Raw genomic sequence first — 12020 nt, 5'->3', positions numbered from 1 at the left:
TCAAGAGGTACAGTGAGCATATTTGACATCAAACTAGACTACTGAGGCTGGAAGTGGGGGGATATGTAAAAGGAAACATGAACTTGGAAATAGGGAAATGCCTTCCAGGAATGCAGCTGCGTTGTCTGTCGGATCTGTTGGTAAAGACAGTAGGCTGGAAAATGTGAAAACAGGGCTAGCATAGTTTATCGTGTTCATTTACAATTTTTAACTGGGAACTGGGATTTCTAATCCAGTGGCGAGGAATAGGTGGTAGATGGAAAACAAGAATGTGTATCATTATATACTGCTATTCACAGGTTTGTAAAAACAACTATTCTGTACTTTTTAGTAATGGTTTGTGATTTAGAATGTTATCTGGGTCATTTGGGCAGTTTTTGCATTTGTCTTCTATAAATCATGAGTACTTTGGCCTGGGGACAAATGTTAGAAATGCAAATTAGAAAAGTGTTCGGCACCAAAGTACCCCATACACCCTAGTCTACGTGCAGTATTTACAGTGACGCATCTGTCGTCTGAAGGGTATGTTCTGTAGCAAATTCATTAAACTGGGAAAGCCCTATAGACAGTACCACAGCTTAGCAATATTTACAAAGTATTGAGCCGGGTTTGCTGCTGACAAAGGATCTGTATTGAGCTGCCAAATTCAAAGTGCAAAATTGATGGTTAAAAAGTTCTGTGGCAGAAATTTCATTAATTTTGTCCACTGAAGGGATTGTTTTCCTGTGAGTTACAAAGTAAAGATGAGAAGTTCTGGAAAAAAACAAATCTCTTGTTCCCCGTGAACCAACATAGCATGGTTGGACGGTGTAATATCCCACTGCTGGGAGAAATTATCCTTGTTAACAGTAGTCACTTGCCACTGATCATCTTGGGTTTTGTCATTTGGCCCTGCTGAAAAGGTACCAGAAATAGAGCCCACATGAGAACGTGGGCTGCAGTTCTGGTCAAGTGCTTATGCACAACTGAATCCTGCCAGTGAAACACTCTTGCCCTGGTTTGGCAAGACATGGCGTGTATAGAGAGGAATATACTTGGGCCTGTGCCAGAGAGCTGTAGTTGTCACATGTTTCTAGTATGTCTCAACATTCATAGCTGAGCCCTGTTTAGAAGGTAAAATGAATGAGTATTGTTCTGATTTCTAAATATCAGTCTGGAAAAATAATGTGTCCCTTCTGAATTATTATGTCTTTTACACTTCTTCACCAGAATTAAGACATATTTTGATCCTATTCTAAGTTCCTGTGGCTGTATGCAAGTCCTGTAAAAAGACAGTCAGGAGAATGCTTTGCTGTTATTTAACACACAGAGACCACATTTCTTAACTTGTAGTGCATGAAGACTGCAGGTTGCTGATACCTGTGCTCAGATTCTCAAATTCGTTCAGGTTGTGAAGCAAAGGTGTAAATGTTGGTAAGGGCTTTTGGAGTAAGGAGAATGTAATGCATTTGCCTGCGATTTGCCGGTTGAACTTTTCTGTGTTATTTATATGTCTCCTATCTGGTATGAAGTGGGGCCTGCATTAGCAAAAATGGCAGCGTGCAGCTTTAGAAGTACCTGTAGATGCAGGATTAGGTGGTAGATCCATACTTAAATTTGCTTTTACAAGGCATGGGTGCAGGCTTGCTGCCTTTCCTCAGGGAGAGCCAGCAGAGGGAGCACAGCAGCCTCTGTGCTTAGTGTTTTCCTTGTTCATTCATTGCTTTTACACCAGCAAAAATAAGATTTTAGAGAGCAGAATGTGTGTCTATCTTGGTGTCCTAGCACAGGCCTATCTCCAGTGATAAAGAAGTGTTTTGTTTTTCTTCCTTTGAGGCCAAGTGTAAAACAAAACCTGAACTTCAGGTGATAGTTTTATGGTGCGGAAATCATCTTTCAAGGTGAGATAGAACTGCAGATGAGCTAGGCACGTACTGGCATGTATGTACATGAGCTCTACGATTTCCTTATGCTTTAAGTAGCCTTTAAAACAAGGCTTTGCAGCCAGCTATCTCCAGTAGCAGGCAACCTGTTAGTGAAGGCAAGTAGAAGGGGCTGAGAATGTATTCTGGGTCCATCCCTTAGCAAAGGGGGGAAGTTTTGAGGATTCCTTGTTTCCTTACTCAGTGGAGTGAAGAAACTCCCCCCTCAGCAGGAGAGGGAAAACCTATTGCTAAATCTTTCTTTTTTTCCCTTCTTAATTTAGCCCAAAGGTGTTAAACCATAATTCACAGGCCACAAGTGATGAACCAAGCACTTGCATAGACCTCTCGGGAGCCAAATTAAAACAAAAGCTTAGGCAGTATTTTGACACTGGTAATTTAGGCACTGGTGGTAAACCACTCCTTGTCTGAGTGCCTACAGCATTCACCTTCCCGTGATCGGGGAATTTTACATAGTACTGTACAGAGTTCATGGAAAGCTATATTTCTGTGCTTTTTTCTAATTTTCCTTTCTTGTTAACCAGAGGTGAGTAGGAAATTACAAGGAGCAATAGGCTTAATTCCTAGCTTTTAAGATGGCATTTTAAATGGTGAACTATAGCGTGCCTCACTATAAGTACCATGCTGACTTGATATCCCGAGGGACTTGGCACAGTCACCGCAGCTGTAGTCTGTTTCAGTGAAAGTTTTATCTCGATTTTACAAAAGGATTTGGCCTACCCTCACCCTTTTGAAGCTAATATACTGCTGAGGTGAATTTTGTATATCCACAAAGAGATAACACGGATGAAATGCATCATTTCATATATATTTTTTTAATATATCGTTTATTTCTTCACATCATCTGAAGAAGAGCTAGTTAGGCGTGGGGGAAGTGACTGGTCTTTTCACCTCTAGTCCTTGTTTACAGAGTTTCTACTTAGATTTCTACAATAGAGTCATTTGTATTCTGTCACTTTGTGATGTGGAGAACTGCTCATTCAAAACATTTTCACATGGGTAATCAAGAAGCTATGACTGTCTCCAATATATCTAAAGTAATTCTGGGTTACTTGAAATAGTAAGCTACAGAGGTGTGTCTGTCAGGGCACACTATCAACTGCTGAGCTAGCTGCTCCCCACCTAAAGAAAGTTCAAAAAGATGAGAAGTAAAACTTGCACATTTCTTGGGGAGGGGGGATATTATTTAGAAGCAATCTTTTGTTGAAATTTTCTGTCTCTGAGGAAGAAAACAGAAGCCACAAGCGAGAGACAGTATCTAGGACTTTCTTACTCTTCTTGGTATTTTATCTTCCTGCTTCCTAATGCTATTAATATGAATCATTACTGAATTCATACTGAACATGGTATAAAAACAGTAAGGAAAAATTATCTTCTTCCTCTTTGCAACTTCCTGGGACTGTGCAAAGGTACGGTCAGGACTGGAAGTTGGTGTGGAAACACAGTATAACTATCTTCTTTAAATGTGGTGATATTTCCAACATTTCATTTGCAATAATAAATGATTTATAGGAATTCGTAAAGTCTAGTCTTTCTTTCAAACAGCTGCTGTCTTGATGCTTTCATCATTCTCAGGCAAAACAATACATTTTTCCTTTTAAAATGTTATCTGATGTGCTGGTTAATGTGCCAAACCAGTGCATCTAGAACTTGCAGAGCCAACCTGTAGTTTGCAGTCTGAATCTATTCCTCTGGAACAACATACCCAACCTCATTCCTCATGTCACAGCCTGTCAAGTGTCAGAGGCAAGCTAACTCTTCAGGTGAAGACAGGATGAAAAAGGGACAGTTAAAAGAGGGATGCGAGTATGGGCCTATGCATAACTAAAGCTGGATGCATGGGAAGAGAAAATGGATAGTAATGCAGAGGTATGTTTACCCCAAAGCACCTATGCAAATGTAGGCAGGGAAGCTTTGGGGAAGACTCGCTTGTAAAATACATGGTATGTGTGCTATATGTTTATAAGTAATGCTACCTAGAAATGGCAGTCTGTGGTCAGCAAAGGTTTCCATACACAGCCTCTGGAAGGATGTTGTCCATTATTTGTCAAAAGTCACTTCAAATGGGCACGAATTATTTCCTAATTTCATGTGGAAACAAACTAAGTGTTATTTGGCAAAGATGCTCTTCGGCTTAGAAAATTTTGGCCCTGTGGCTTTTGGTTTTTTATGATGAAAAGCAGGTCATTGCACTAATGTGACTGCACAAGTAGTTGACAACTGATACAGCGGGACTAGATGTTGACTAGCAAGATAATTCTCGTTGGAAGATGGCTGAGGTGCCACAGCCAGATGTTTACTGTCTGGATGACCTCTATTGGAAAATGATTAAAAATGAGTCAGTTGGTTGAATGTGGGTCGTTCAAACAGATGATCCTTTTTTTACCCTGTGATGTCCTTGCATTGCTGCCATGTCACCCGAGAGTTCTGCTAACTGAAAATGACAGTTTGTGAGCACAGAAGCGGTGAGTGTTTCAGCTGAGAATGCCAAGATGCTGGCTCACAGCTTGCAACAGCTGCTAGCAGAGCAAGTCAGGATCTTTAGTCACAGCTTGCAAAGCCGAAGGCTGAGACTGACAAAGTGATGGCTCATGGTTTACAAGAGCTGACAGCCAGCGACCATTGCTCTGATACAGACTGACCTCTGTGTTTGGTATTCCCATCTGTAACAATGCTAGCAGATTTGCAGGCAGGAAGCAAAGTTTAAATGGCCAATAGTTGAAAGGGATATTGAAAACTGTGGGCTTCAGTGGCTCAGTGGAAGAAAAGAGTAAACCATGTTTAAAAATGACTGGTTTTAAACTATTTTTTAATTTTGCCTTTGCACTTTTGCATTCCCAGAAAAGTGGGTGGATCGTATAGAGCTGTTACCAGAGCAGGCAAGGTGGTAGGGATCTGTCGAAGCATTTAATAGAGAATGCTGTGTGTCTCTCCTCTTTCTTTTTTTTTTTTTCATTTACATGTGATAGCATTGCAGTGGAATTCTGTTGGCCACTTTAAAAGGTGGGGAGGGAGGGAGAGCATTCTCCATTCAATTCCTCATACCTTTTGAGATATTTCAGAGAATCTGTATTTCATTTTTCATTTGTATTTCCTTCTGAAACTCTGTCCTCTAGCAATAATGGTCACATTTGTGTCCTTGAGTAAAATTCAGAGAAGGCTTCTGGGGTGAGAGAAAATGGTCTTGAAATAGTTCAAGGTGTTACACAACTGGGATGTTTGGGCTGTGATATGAAGTTGCAAACAGCATTTTACCTGTGGAATTTGAAAATCACATGGGTTTGTACACAGCCCAGAGCAGTGTGAAATCTTACCCGTATAGACCTTGCACTCGGCCTTGTACAGAAAATACTTAAGGTCAAGAAAAACTTGTTTCATATTTGTCAAAGCCACGTGAAGGGGCTTGGCCGAGTCTCCATGCCCTCACCGCCAGTGCCTCTGCTTTGGTCCCACACCATCCTTTGTACTTGCAACTCAGTGCCTCACTTCAGAGTCACACAGACAGTCTGAGATGTTGCAGGTGGGAGATGAGCAATTTAAAAGGTAAAATGCAGAACTAGAGAAAGTGCTAGCGCCATGACGTAGGGCCTTTACACGATGAGCATAAGAAATTCACAGTGCCGATTCTCACCAGTCTCTAAAAGCCCAGCTATTTTGGTTGTGCATTGCTAACGTAAGTTACTTGTGCTTCTGCCATGATACAGAAAATCACGATGAAAAAACTCCCCTGCCACTTAGCTCCATCCAGAGAAAGAGAAAGGTTTACATGATGTAGGTCCGTACGCATGGAGTGGTGGCCTTGAAGGGAGCAATGGCCATAAAGAGAGGAAGGAGCCTTTGCATTCTCTTCAGAGCCTTCCACGAAGCCGGCATGAGTGAGGTGCTCTGCCTCTGCCCGCACTGTTGCCATCGCCTCCCCGTACACCAACGCTGAGCGCGTCTCTCTATGTGGGCAGAGTTTCACCTTGCGCTTTCAGTCTTGGGGCAGTTAATGCTGTAGGAAAATCCAGCCTTACCTTTCACCTACTTTCCTCTTGGGAAAATGCCCTTGACTTTGATTTACACTGGATATTGTTTGACTGCTGCTGAGAACCTGTCCAACTGCTTGTTCGATGCAAATTAGAATAAAGTCAGTTAAGTAAGAAATATAGAAAGTTATAGGATTGGGGCTTGGCTAGCAATGAATTCACTGGTTTTCACAGTCTGTTTGACTTTGGAAATGGCTCAGGATAGCATGGTTAATGTTTTGAAAAGCTATTCTATCCACAAAGAATGCAAAGTTTTGTTAGATGCAAGATGCACTTAAGTGGTTTGTAGTCTTGTTTTAGTGAAGTGTTTGTATTTAACAGTTCCAAAATGTTACCTTAAATAGAAAATGTTAGCCAAGTTTAGATTTTTCCCTGTAACTCTTCTCCTTTTATAAGTCATGTCTGTGGTATCTGTTTTTACTGTGCTCAGCTTGAGGAAGGTCACAGAACTGGGCCTTTTTAGTATCGTACTTAAAGGCATTTGTAAAATGCCCCTAGTTAGTGAGTAGTAACACCTATGTGTTAGGGTTGGTTTTTTTCATCAGTAGATCTAATAATAATTGGCAAAGGAGGTCAGGAGCATTATCTCCACTTTACAGATGGAGAAACTGAGTCATGGAGAGGCAGCGACTTGTACAAGATCAACCAGTAAATCTGGGGTCCTAGCTGAGTATCGTGTCAACCTGGTGCGGTGTCACAGCCCCCTACTAAGTGTTTTTGCCTATTCTGTTTTCTGATTGCCACCTCAAGCGCTGATGGAATAGGGGTGAACTCGCAGCATTATTGTGTAAAGTGGTGCAGAGAGGACCACTGTTTGCTGGAGGTGTCAGTCTTTTCCAGGGCTTTTACAGCCGGCGGTCCCCACAATCTTGAGTGCTTCCATAGTAAAATCAACAGCAGCAGTAAGGTCCCAGTGAAAGGATGAGATCTGAGTTTTCGGCTTGCTTGATTTGTGTGTGTCCCTTCCCCGTACAATTTGCTTGATAGCTGCAAAACTTAATAAGATCTCCTAGTACAAAATTGCCTAGGATGGGATACAGCTCATTTAAATTAACTCTGAGGCTACGCTAGTCACTCGGGTTGTCTTTATAGCCAAAAGGAAGAAAGAAGCACCTCCAGACAGCAATTCGTCTCATTTGCGTTAGGCGTATGAGATGATAATTACCCTGTAGAGGCATGCTGTTCTCTGCCTGAATAAAGCAGCCTGGAAGAATACTTCAGATGAAATACATAGCTTTTAGGGCAGATGAATCCTGTCCTTAGGAACAAATGCATATAGATGAGTCCAGATGACATGGTTTAAATATTAAAACCAGCATAAAACCAGGACCTGTTGCAGCGGGTCCAGAGGAGGGTCACAAAAATGATCAGGGGGATGGAACACCTCTCCTATGAAGAAAGGCTGAGAGAGTTGGGGTTGTTCAGCCTAGAGAAGAGAAGGCTTCAGCAGACCTTATTGCAGCCTATCAGTACTTAAAGGGGACTTATAAAAAAAGATGGTGGCAAACTTTTTAGCAGGGCCTGTTGTGACAGGACAAGGGGGAATGGCTTTAAACTAAAGGGGGATAGATTTAGACTAGATATAAGGAAGAAATTTTTTACACTGAGGGTGGTGAAACACTGGCACAGGTCGCCCAGAACAGGCGGTGGATGCCCCATCCCTGGAAACGTTCAAGGCCAGGCTGGATGGGGCTCTGAGCAACCTGATCTAGTTGAAGCTGTCCGTGCCCATGGCAGGGGGGTTGGACTAGATGACCTTTAAAGGTCCCTTCCAACCCAAACTATTCTATGATTTTCCAAGCTTGCACTGTTTGGACTTGGCTTTTGTGTACAGACAAGTCTGAACTAGTCACAGATGTGAGCATGCGTAGTCCTTGGGCTTCCTTTTAACGCATTTTGCTAGGAGTTGAGCTTCAGTCGGTCATACTGATTTGTCATGGAGAAATATTTGCTGTTAATGCTGATTTTTACCAAAAGATCTTGCAAGTCCCATCAAGTTTTGCGTCAAAAGTCAATTATTTTGAATGCGTCTGGCATGAGATGATTTGTGAAAAAGCTGACTATGAATGAAAGGCTCCCTACATCACCAAATCCATGTTCAGTATGCAAAGTTTTATGATGAGTGAGTAGGTGGTGGCTGAGGTCTATCATAAGTTACATGCAGGTAAGCACAATGTTAGTATAAGCAAGCAAATGAGCTGAAATAGCTGGACAAAAGCCTGTGCTTTTGACAAGCGGGAAAACAAATTGAGTCCTTTTGGTAGTGGGTCTGAACCAAGTGGTTCCCGGGACGCAGGAGGTTGTTCCTCTCCTGGGACAAATGCCATGTGCTCCATGTCTTTCTCTGGAAGTGGAAGAGAGGTATCAAAAATGAACACAGTTATAGGAGATGCTCTGAATTTAATAAGTCAAAGGACTGTGAAGTGCAACATATGCTCATGCTCTTGATAACCCTGTGAAAAGATGGACAAAGCAAGGGATAACTGGGACTTCCTGTCAAATGAGCTTTATTACTTCTTCCTTGCTGCTGTGTAACCTGTCTGCAGAGCTGTCCTTGCAGCACAAGTATCGGGGGCGTGCGAAGTGTTGAACCTGAGCTTCATGCTTTGGAAGTCAATTTTGATGTATTGTGATACTCTTAATCCAGGCACTTTCCAGGACAGTGTGAGGGAGATAGGGTGTCATAGCATAACTATACCCTGCAACAGGAGGCAGGCAGGGCAGAGGCTGCTGGACTGCTGGCGAATGAGCTAGCTCCAGAGCTGGAAGCAGCATAATCACATCAGCACTGTGCTTGTGTTAATAAGCTCTGTTGCATCATGGTGGTAATTGGTATTTGCATAGCACTTTGCAAATATGAAAGCAGTGCTTAAATGCAAACAATAAATAGGTTGGCTTCCAGCCTGCTTGTATAGCTTGCTCTCTCAGCTAAGTTAGGCACTTGATATGAATGTAAAATAAAGGATTGAATCAAATATCTTTTTTACGGTTTGGTTCTGACTAGACGGGCTTATTCCTCTTCAAATGTGTAGGTGGGCTGTGAAACTGTTTGAGCTTAGAGAACTGTTAGTAAAGGAATGTGCAGCATTTTGGGATCTGGATTCCATGAGGTGCCCTTAAAAGCCATGGAAACAGCCGTGCTCTGCTTTACTTCATGTGAGCCGTCGTGTGATGAGATTTACAGTGCTTAGTGCCATAATGCTAACTTTACTTGAGATGTTTTCATCCTTCTTGGTGTCGATGTGAATTTAAATTTGGGAATGTGTGTAGCTTAGTTACTGGCTTGGGGTTTTATTGGATGCTAGCCATGTGCTTTTTAGTAACAGTAAACTCTGTCTTCTCATGTAATTGTTTTAAATTGTAGTGCAATTTGGGCAGGCAGCACAGTATGCACAGATGATGCATTTGGGATGACTAGAAAAGTTCCAAAACATGTATTATTCCTCTCTCCTATGGAAACCGTAATTGTGGCGAATTAAAATACATGAATTAGTATTTTCTTCCTTGGAAGTGAAGTCAGATACTTTGATATTTCACATGCACATAATAAGACTTCTTTTTAGCTATTTCAGAACCCTGAAATTTACACTACTTGGCAAAATGAGGCTTTGTATTCATAGCGTGTAGGAGTTTAGGCTACTGCATCATTTGGAAATAGATTACTCTTTAACATCATGTATTTTAAGATTAATAATTTCAGAAGTTTCTGAGCATCCATCCAAGAGAGCAGCTCCTTGTAACAATGTCTATTTTTTATCGGGTTATTGCATAAAATCAGCATTGCATTCAAATATTACTCTCTTGCAGTATCATTCTCAAGTATATTGTTCAGCTGCTGAATTGATACTACAAAATGAGTATTGCTTTATCACAAAGTGAATGCATGTGAAACCAAACATCAGAAAGAAAGAATTATATGCTATGCTAGTAGGAAACAAAGACTAAAATACAATAGCGAAACAGTTTTGCAAAGGCCACCGAAGTTCAGAAAGGGAAAATAGCATCGTAAAGAAAATCAGTCTTAATAAATTACCAGTCCTGTGGGAATTGTCTTGTACTCTGAAAAGTAGTTCCGGTTTTTCTTCTCACCAGAATGATTAATAGACTGATTCTGCCAAAGGGCAGAATGTTTAAGCAAAATGTAAGCACTAAAAATGAAAGCTTAGTATTTTTGCAGCTGCCCATCGTGAAATTGGGTTCTCTAAGGAAGAGGGAAAAATTAGAATACTTGCAAAGGAAGCTGGATCAATGAAATAAAGCAGTTTAATTTTGATCCATCAGAGGAAACTGGAAGCACATCAGAAAGAGATATTATCCCCAGATGAGTTCCTTGCTTATGCCCTCTCCCCCAAAATCATCTCAGCTACCTTAGTTACTTGACTGTGGAATTAAAATTAGGAGCCTAGCCACTGCAGGTTTTCCCTCTAAGCAGAGATTTGACCTACTGGATTCAGTCTCCTGCTCTGAATTGCCCCGTAACGTTTTGTCTTTCTCCGTGGGCTCTATGAAACCTGGTATGGCATCAGGATAAGTTTCTCTCTCATGGTGGCTTGAAGGTGCTGCTGGTCAGTACCCATTTCCCATTTCTTCTGACAAAAATACTGTCTGCCTTTGGACATGTCCCTGTTTGTTATCAGCTGCCTCACATGCTTTTGTGATAACTTGCTGTATGATTGTGCCCGTTGCAAAAAAGCTTTAAACTAGTATAACATCCAGTTTGTCAGCTGGAAATAATTTGTCCTGCCCAATTTTTGGACGTACTGTTTGCCAGTTAAAAATTCAGAAGGCCGATTCCCCTTTGGCATATGTTGGAGCAGCACTGCTAAAATGTTCAGTGTATGAGAGAGGAAAGCCAGGCATGTGTCCAGAGTTTCCAAGTGAATCAACCCAGTTCCCATTAGCTTTGCTGTAGGTAGTGCTTTTCAGTCACACAGATGCTTTTCAGCACTCCAGCCTCCTGCAGGACATCTCAGTGATGGCCGTTTGATTTACACAAACCCTATTACCCAGGAAGAACAAGTTGTAAATCAGTACTTGAGATGTCTGAAATGAATTAATCCGTTTCTGTTGAAGCAGGTGGCACATAAAGGTCTATCAGGTCCACTGTTCTGGATCAACATATGATTTACATGTGCTTGTCTTCCTCATGGAGATGAGTCAGAGGCTAAAGAGTTTCAGTCCAGTGAGGAACTGAGTATCTATTTTAAGTTGCTATACGTTCTTGATTTCTCCTGAGAGGGAGATAGCAGGGACTGAACACCTTAGCTGATATCACTGATATCTCAAACGATAATCCGTGGGATGGAGAGTATCAGGAGAGTAAAAATCACAAGCCTAGACTGCAGCAAGCCAACCAGATAATGGCTAAACATCGCCCAGTTGCTGGGCGTAGATAGACTCCGCTTCCCCTGCGGCTGGCGCTGTTCCCATCCTTTTGGTGTTCTCTGTACTGCACTTTGTGACATCGTTTCTCTTTTTATATTTCTAGCCTATTAAGCACTCCTTAGCTGGAGGTTTTGCTTTGTAAAGTGCTCTGTTTGTGCAATGCAATATATGCTGCTTTATCAGGAGTTATTTACAATCTGAAGGTAGGCTCTGAATCTTTGAAACTGCCCATCGTGTGATTTGATTGTCAAAACCGTGGAAGTACTGCCTGTGTAAAACGTGTTGCTTGCAATTGTATATCTGCCTTGGACATGTGAGCGCTGCGACTATACAAAGTCTATTAGGTGGACAGAGATCCTTTTGCAGTCATGGCAAGCATGAAATCCATTTTTCCTGGATTTCTCCTTTAGCAAAAACCTGACTGTAATACTAGCATATTGGGCAGGAGAGGGAGCCTTCACTTTTGGATGTCACATCATTGGTTGTGCTTAATTGCCTTGGTTTTGGGAGAATGTGGGGTGTTGTTGCATTAGAAGGCATGTTTATGGAGATAATCCATTTATCAGGCCAAGAACACATTCTCTCTCTACTAGACGACAAATTAGTTCTTTCCTTACCGAGACAGATAATAAGGGATATCCTAACCCAGAGGAACAGGGGAGGACATGGCATGAAGCTGACAAGA

Source organism: Aptenodytes patagonicus, chromosome 23 (genome assembly GCF_965638725.1).
Source record: "Aptenodytes patagonicus chromosome 23, bAptPat1.pri.cur, whole genome shotgun sequence".
Taxonomy (NCBI): domain Eukaryota; kingdom Metazoa; phylum Chordata; class Aves; order Sphenisciformes; family Spheniscidae; genus Aptenodytes; species Aptenodytes patagonicus.
This window is presented reverse-complemented; position numbering follows the sequence as displayed.